The sequence below is a fragment of the Castor canadensis genome, chromosome 1 (assembly GCF_047511655.1).
Source record: "Castor canadensis chromosome 1, mCasCan1.hap1v2, whole genome shotgun sequence".
NCBI classification, from domain to species: domain Eukaryota; kingdom Metazoa; phylum Chordata; class Mammalia; order Rodentia; family Castoridae; genus Castor; species Castor canadensis.
In genome coordinates, this window is record NC_133386.1 from 152829960 (window position 1) to 152838055 (window position 8096).

Below are 8096 nucleotides of genomic sequence, written 5' to 3' on the forward strand. Positions count from 1 at the left end.
ATGGTGGGTGGAGGGAGACAAGTGACAGCTAGTGGAACCAGTGGCTTTATGGACATGGGAAAGCCCAGGGTCTGACACAACCAGAAATCTGAAGGACAAAGGAAATGACCATTAGACAGAGGCAAAATTGAAAGACTTCTTGGTTGCTTCTGGCATTCAGCATTTACCAGGAAAACAGGTCTCCAAAAACAGATAAAATGGTGTCAATATTACTGGGAGGTTAATGAGCTTTCTTGACACAGGTTCCCAAGGAATTCTTAATATATGTATATATATACATACACAACTACACACTTAATGCTTTGTGTGTAGTATTTTGTATTAAAAAACAAAGAGATAGTATTTTCTATTAAAAAACAAAAGCAAAGTGAATATAACTGTTGATACTGAATTTCCTAGAACTAGACTCTGAAATGATTATTTGTATTCAGAGAGTTACTGGGGGTGTATCCAAGGATTTAGCACCAGAGGAGGAGCCAAGGAAGTAGGCTTGAGTAGGACAACAACAGTCACTCAGCCAAGAAGGAGCTCTGGAGTTACCTACTTTAGAGCAAAGAAGACTGGCTTCATCCCTAGGCATGGACTGGTCATTAGTGTGGGCTGCCTATAAACTTGGATGAAGTGACTCTTCAGTTAGACACAATATCAGGAAAGAAACTCATCCAAGAGCCATCAGCTGCCAATGTTCCTAGCAGCTGAGGGAATGATTACTTTAACCCCAAAGGGGAATCTCAGAGGTACATTATAGCATCATTTACAGTCAACCCTTTGTACGAGATTTATTTACTTTGCATAGCAAATTCTAGGAACAGCTCCTCCAATATCCTGGTTAGATTCTTCCTGGGAAAACTTGTAAGAGGAAGGTCAGTGAAACAAACTACAACTCCTGTTAGTAGTGTTCTTGCTATGAAGGTCATGACTGACACTCATTGTGTTATTATGTTCCTACTGTACAACCCACTTTAGTTTCTTTCTCCTTCAGCTCTGCTCTCTCCGTGTCTTACTTGGTGGGTTCTGGTTACCATGCCCCTTTTTTTGTGGGTGGGTCTGGGGTTTAAACTCAGGACTTTGAGCTTGCAAAGCATGTGCTCTACAGCTTAAGCCATACCTCCAGCACACCTTTTGAGGCTATGGCTGTCTTGTTTCACTTTGGCAAAGGAATAACAAATGATGCCCCAGTCAATCACCTGAACTTCTAAACTCACAGAGCCCATAGTTGCAGGGACAAGAAACATAAATACCACATCACTGTGAGTGACGGTAAGCAGGTCCTGGGACTACTCCTACTTCCTTCCCTCGGATCCCAAGGACTATGTGTTAGACCTATTGAGAAAACAGCTCAAATAGTAATTGTAGATTTAGGGTATATGTTTCACTCAGTGAGATGTCACTCCATGTTTTCAAGATATCACTTACAAATTGTGAGCACCTTGATTGTACTCCCAAAAGACCATTTCATTACTCTGTTAAGCTGACAGTGTCTGCATATAGAAGCTGTAAGGTATGAAATAGAAACAGTGGATCCCATGGTCATGTGCTATTGCTCACCTACTCTACTGTGAAGTGGGTTACTAGGCTCAATAAAAATACTGTGTAGGGTTAGCCTGGCCCAAAAGACCAAAAATCGTATGTTCTCCCTCATATGTGGACATTAGATCAAGGGCAAACACAACAAGGGGATTGGACTATGAGCACATGATAAAAGCAAGAGCACACAAGGGAGGGGTGAGGATAGGTAAGACACCTAAAAAACTAGCTAGCATTTGTTGCCCTTAATGCAGAGAAACTAAAGCAGATACCTTAAAGCAACTGAGGCCAATAGGAAAAGGGGAACAAGTACTAGAGAAAAGGTTAGTTCAAAAAGAATTAACCTAGAAGGTAACACCCACGCACAGGAAATCAATGTGAGTCAATGCCCTGTATAGCTATCCTTATCTCAACCAGCAAAAACCCTTGTTCCTTCCTATTATTGCTTATACTCTCTCTATAACAAAATTAGAAATAAGGGCAAAATAGTTTCTGCTGGGTATTGAGGGGGGGGTGGGGAAGGAGGGGGCGGAGTGGGTGGTAAGGGAGGGGGTGGTGGCAGGGGGGAGAAATGAACCAAGCCTTGTATGCACATATGAATAATAAAAGAAAAATGAAAAAAAAATACTGTGTAGGATTGTGTGTTGACTGATCAAATACTCTTATATGTGTCCAGATGTGGTGTGGACTGGGCTGGTGCTCTCAGGGCAGGAAAGGCAGACCCATACCCAGAATATGTATTTATTCCAGTCGAAATGAATCACTACTCTTTCTAGTATAAGAAACGTGCTGGTTGGTTTCCTGGAAGATATCGAAGAATGGTGCCTTATTGGGGGCTCTGATGATCTTTCTTGGTGGCAGGTGGGACAGAGTAAGAAGTAAACAGTGATACAGTCTCTGTAGCAATGCACTCACCCACTAGAATAAAAGATTCCCATAGGGGCTCTGAAGCTAGGATGATCCCTCAGAGGTGTCCTTCCTTGGGGCAAGGGAGGCTGGCCTATCCCCCAATAGGTCAGTCATTGGAAGTGGCTGTGCCCAAGGAGAGGGGTATGACTTTGGATAAATCATCTTTCTTCAATGGAAAGCAATTCTTGGAAAGACACTAATCTGAGAGCTGGTTACCAGCTCTCTTAGCAAGTGGGAGAAAGAGTGCTTCAATTCTGAGGGGTGGGGGGAGAATCTAGGCAGCATACCACAGAATCCATTATAATAACTAAATGGTAGAGATTTCTGTTTTGAATTTCAGCAGTCCTTAGGAATTTTGTAATGGGAATGACTTTGGGGAGGATAGAGAATCATGAGGTATGCTACTTGTCAAATTTCATAATTGCTTATCTGGGAAAATCCATTGAAAACTTCATATATTATGTTTTTATGTGTATTTAACCTAATTTACAGTTTATTCCAGCAAAAAATGTCTAAACACATCAAAAAAAAAATAGAATGTCTTTATCATAAAGTAGCCATCATTTACAGGATTCTACTTGTTTTCTTTTTAAATCTTTATTGTTTTGTAGACATCATGTTTACATAGTCCTAATCAAGAAGTATATTCATACTGTTTTAATTTTCTACCAATACCTAATCCACAGATTTATTATTTTTACTAGCAACTCAATATCTTATGCTATTAACATATCAACCTTTCCAGAATGATTTGGCAGCATTTGTCTTCTTATATCTTGCTTTTTTAAAAATAGTAGGTACAGCTATAAAAATAGTTTTTAAAACCTTTCTTTCTTTGCCAAAGTAGAATTAGTAGGCATGTTGTTGTTTTTTAGAAAGGTTGTCCTAATTTATGGTACTATCATCAATGTTTAAGTGCCTATTTATTAATAATTATGGTAGCGTTGGGTTTTTCTCATTTTTACTTTTGATAGTAGAATGGATTGTTACCTTATCATTTTTTAAATTATTTCCTTACTTATCAGTGAGGCTGATATTTTTCCAATTTTTTTTACTCTTTATATTTTGTTATTTATATCTTTTGACTATTGCTTCGTATAAGATCACTGATCTTTCATATTTTTGTCATTATTTATATTGTAAATGATGAACTCTAATTGTTAATTTTATTATCAGTTGTCTCTCATTCCATTGCTTGTTGGCTAGGATTTACTTTTTTTAATTAAATAGTTGGTTTTCCTGTCTTATAGCAAAAAATTCACTAATCCTGCCATTAGTAATTTCTTTAAATGCTTCTACATCTTAAAGTTAACACTGTATTTGGAACTATTACTATGACTATTGAATTACTTTTATTTATCCACTTTTTTTTGTGGTGGTGGGGAGTTAATCCAGGGCCTCTTTCATGCTAGGCAAGCACTCTACTACAGAGCTACACCCCCAGCTCCTCTAAAATTGGTATCTTATTTTCTCTTAGGAAAGGTAGATTATTGAATGTCTTCCATATCTTATGACAAATTTATTAAAATTTTTTTTGGTGGTATTGAGGTTTGGTTGCTAGGTAAGTGCTCTCACCACTTGAGCCACTCTGTCAGACCTGTTTTGTGTTGGGTATTTTCGAACCCAAGTTCACAAGACCTTTTTGCTCAGGGCTGGCTCTGAACAGCAATCCTGATCTCTGCCTCCTGAGTAAGCTAGGATTATAGGAGTGAACTTACCAGTAACTGGCTAAAATTTTTATTTTCAAATGAAAATAGATTTTAATTATTTAAATCCTTTTAATTTATTGTGGCATATAGTATAAAGTACGGTACTATCTCTTCCCTCTTATTTCTGTCTAAGGAAATGGAATACGTTTGGTTTAAAAATGTATGTTTATGACTATGAGCATATTCATACCAATGTTCAAGTATAAAAAAGATATGGAAAGAAAAATTTAACAGTAGTTAACCTTTCTTTTCCTTTGTCTGTATATCATAAGTTCCCCAATTAACACATATTACTCATTTCATTGCTTTAAACAAACTAAAAAGATGATTATAAGAAAATAAAAAGAAGAAAAGGAAGGCTGGGAGACAAATGGCATTTGCTCCCAAGTTTTTTCATAGGACTATATATGACCCTGTCCATACCTTTGTGTAAGCACATCTCTCCATAGCTGCTCCCTGACATTTCTGAAATGTCCACTTCTATCCTCATGTCTCAGTCCTGTTCCTGGAATCTCTCCCTGTGATTGCAACTGCATCTGCTTTTAGCTTTTGACCCAGTTGGTTACCACAGTGACTACTGGTCACCGATTTCTTTCTGTATTTGTGGTGTCAGACTTTCCTTCTGTGTGTTTGGGTAACTCAGCTGTAATCTGTAACCTTTCTTCATTTGTCTGCCCTAAAATAAGGGCAATGCTACAGGTGACAATGTATCAATCAGGGTCTAATCAAGAAAAACAGAAACTACCCAAGATCAGTTAAACAGAAAGGATTTAATTCAGGGGTTTTGTTACACAACTCTTGGAAAGCTGGAAAAGGCCAGAGGGCTGTTATGACTTGTAAGACTGGGAAAACAAATGTGAAGAGGTGGTATGAACATCCTCCAGAGCTGCCTCTGCATCAGGCTGACACTGATGGGCAGGTGGAAGGTGGGGTGAGATGTCACTCAGCTATTGTTCAGATCTCAGAGGGAGCATTATGAGAGGTTCTTGAGATACGGAGAGAGTTGCCTTGGTTCATAATTTCAGAGCAGTGAGGTCAACTTGTTTGTCTTTATTCTCAGATGAGATGAGATGGCCTTAGAACCAGCCCTTTTACTTGAGCTACTTTGAAGGAGGTCTCTGTCTTGCAAACCGAAAAGTTTTCCCAAGATACTCATTGCCTACCAGTGGGCTTTAGCTTACTTTTCCCCCCAAACACTTTTCCTCTACCATACTAACTCAGAACAACTCTTTCAATTTCAACTGAACGGCCTAAGAATTTTGATCATTGCTGCTTTATAATATCATAATGTTTTTAAAACCATGAAAGCATTCTGCCACATTATATTTTTCCTCCCATAACACTAGCAAATATACTTCTATTCTTGCACATTTTATAATTATTTTGTCATTTTATTTTTACAAAATTCTTAACACACTAAATATATGAATTGATATGGGAAGTGTTGTGTTATTTGGTTAGTACTTCCAGTTATAAGCCAGGATTGCTATCCATCTAGTCTGATTTCCTTTATTGTGTCAATATGATTTTGGAGTTTTCTTAACAGTTCTTGTTAAGTTACCGTTAAAGTATTTAATGGGGATTTTGAGTGTTCATTGTAAATGAAATTGCTTTTTACACTTTCATTTCTGGCTATTGGTTGTAAGAACTATTTTAAAATTTGTTGCTTTTCCGGCTGACCACTTGAGGAGGTGAGGAATTGTCCAGTGTGAGGAGGGGTGCTTAGCAGAGATGGATTTCCATTGCCTGTTTACTTTCACATGTTTGTGTCTCTTGTGGACAATGTTTGAGTAGCACCTGGCCTCTGTGAGCCAGGTGGGTGGTGTACTTTTACCATTTTCCTCTATGAATAAGCCAAGTTAATTGACCTATCCTGTGACTAAACCCATGTCTTTAAACCTTCTAAAGGCACAGGCAGTACAGACCTTTGCTTTCAATAGCTCTCATTTCAAACAATTAGAGCTGCCTGGGTTGCTTTGGGAACTATTGGTTTCTATGATATTAAAGACTGAAATCACTAATTACTTAAGGATTGAGTGCAGATTTTCAAGCAGTGGATTATGGGTTGTTCTAAATAATGTCTTAAAATGTGGAGTGTCTCTGAAATTGCATAAGTGGATATATCCACTGTAGAAAAATGAGAAGATGCAGATAAACTAAAACATAATGCCCGCTTAGAGATGACTACTGCCAGGACTTTGGTGTCTTTTCAATTTTTTTCTATGTGTAATATGTAGAATTATAAAAACAAATATGCATACTTAATATATTTTCTGTTTGTAAGATATGTTTTTTCCATATTTTAACACCTTTGAAATTGAAATGCAGTTGTACAATGATTAAGTTTAATAAAGTATTTCACTTTTCCCTTAAAATAGCCACAGTTAAATGTAGTACTTGGTATTTTGAAATTGAGATTTTTTTTTTGAGGTGTTGGAGATCAAACTCAGGTCCTCATGCATGTGAGGTAAGCTTTCTACTGCTGAGCCACACACACAGCCTGAGAGATTTTTTTATTAGTGTATGTTAATTGTACAAAGGGGTTTCACTGTGATATTTCCATACTTGCATATAATATATCTTAATCAAATTCATCCCTCTATTACTCTTTCTTATCCTCTTTTTTGAACAATTTTAAATGGGTTTTGTTATTCTATTTCACACATGCAAATGAAGTACTTCAATCATATTCACCTCTTCTTTCACCCTTCTCTATCATGTTGATTCCCATCTCCACACAGTCCTCCATTTTACACTCATGTCATTCAGTCTTTTTTTAAGGTCTGGATTCTGCATATGAGTGAGAACATGCAATATTTGTCTTTCTCAGTATGACTTGCACTTAATGTGATGATTTCTAGTTCCATCCATTTTTCTGCAAATGATAAAATTCCATTCTTTTTTATGACTGAATAATACTCCATTGTGTATATACCACATTTTCCTTATCCACTTATCAGTTGATGGGCAGCTAGTCTTATACCATAGTTTGGTTATTGTGAACAGTGCTTCAGTTATCTCTGTTGTATGCTGACTTATATTCCTACAGGTATGTGCCCAGAAATGGTATAGCTGGATCATATAGTAGTTCTATTTTTAGATTTTTTGAGGAACTTGTATACTGATTCCACAGTAGCTACACTACTGAAGGATAGGTTTTTAATTAAACTTGTTATTTTTATATAATTTTAAATTCACAGGTAGTTGTAAAAACAATGGAAAAGATCTGTTTATCCTTAGTAACATCTAGCAAAATTATCATGTGAAATCAAAATCAGCATGTTGACATTGATATAGAACATTTTCATCACCACAAGGATCCTCATGTTGCCCTTTTATAACCATATCCACCTTCTTCCCACCACCCTTCCCCAACTGGTCTATTATCCTGATGGCCATCAATTTGATCTCCATTTTTATAATTTTTTTTATCTCAAGAATATTGTATCAGTGAGCAGTGTGTTGGTGGCTTACATCTGTAATCCAACTACTTGGGAGGAAGAGATTGAGAAGAGGGTGGTCAAGGCCAGCCCAGGGGAAAAAGTTAGCAAGACTTCTGTGTCTACCAATAAGCTGGGCAAGGTCCCAGCTATGTGAGAGGCCATACACAGGAGGATTTGGCAGGCAAAAATAGTGTGACTCAAGTGGTAGTGCACCTGTATAGTAAGCTTGAGGCCCGAGTTCAAACCCCAGTACCAGAGAGAGAGAGAGAGAGAATATTCTATAAATGGTACCATGCAATTTTAGATTTTTGGCTTTTTTCACTTGGCATAATTCTCTGGAAATTCATTTATGTTTCACATGTATTAATAATGCATACTTTTTTATTGTTGTTGAGTAATATTTTATGGTAAGGTTGTGCCCAATTTGTTTATTCACTCATTGAAGTACATCTGAATGGTTTCCAGTTTTTGGTATTAAAAATAAAGCTTCTGTCAGCATTCAAGTACA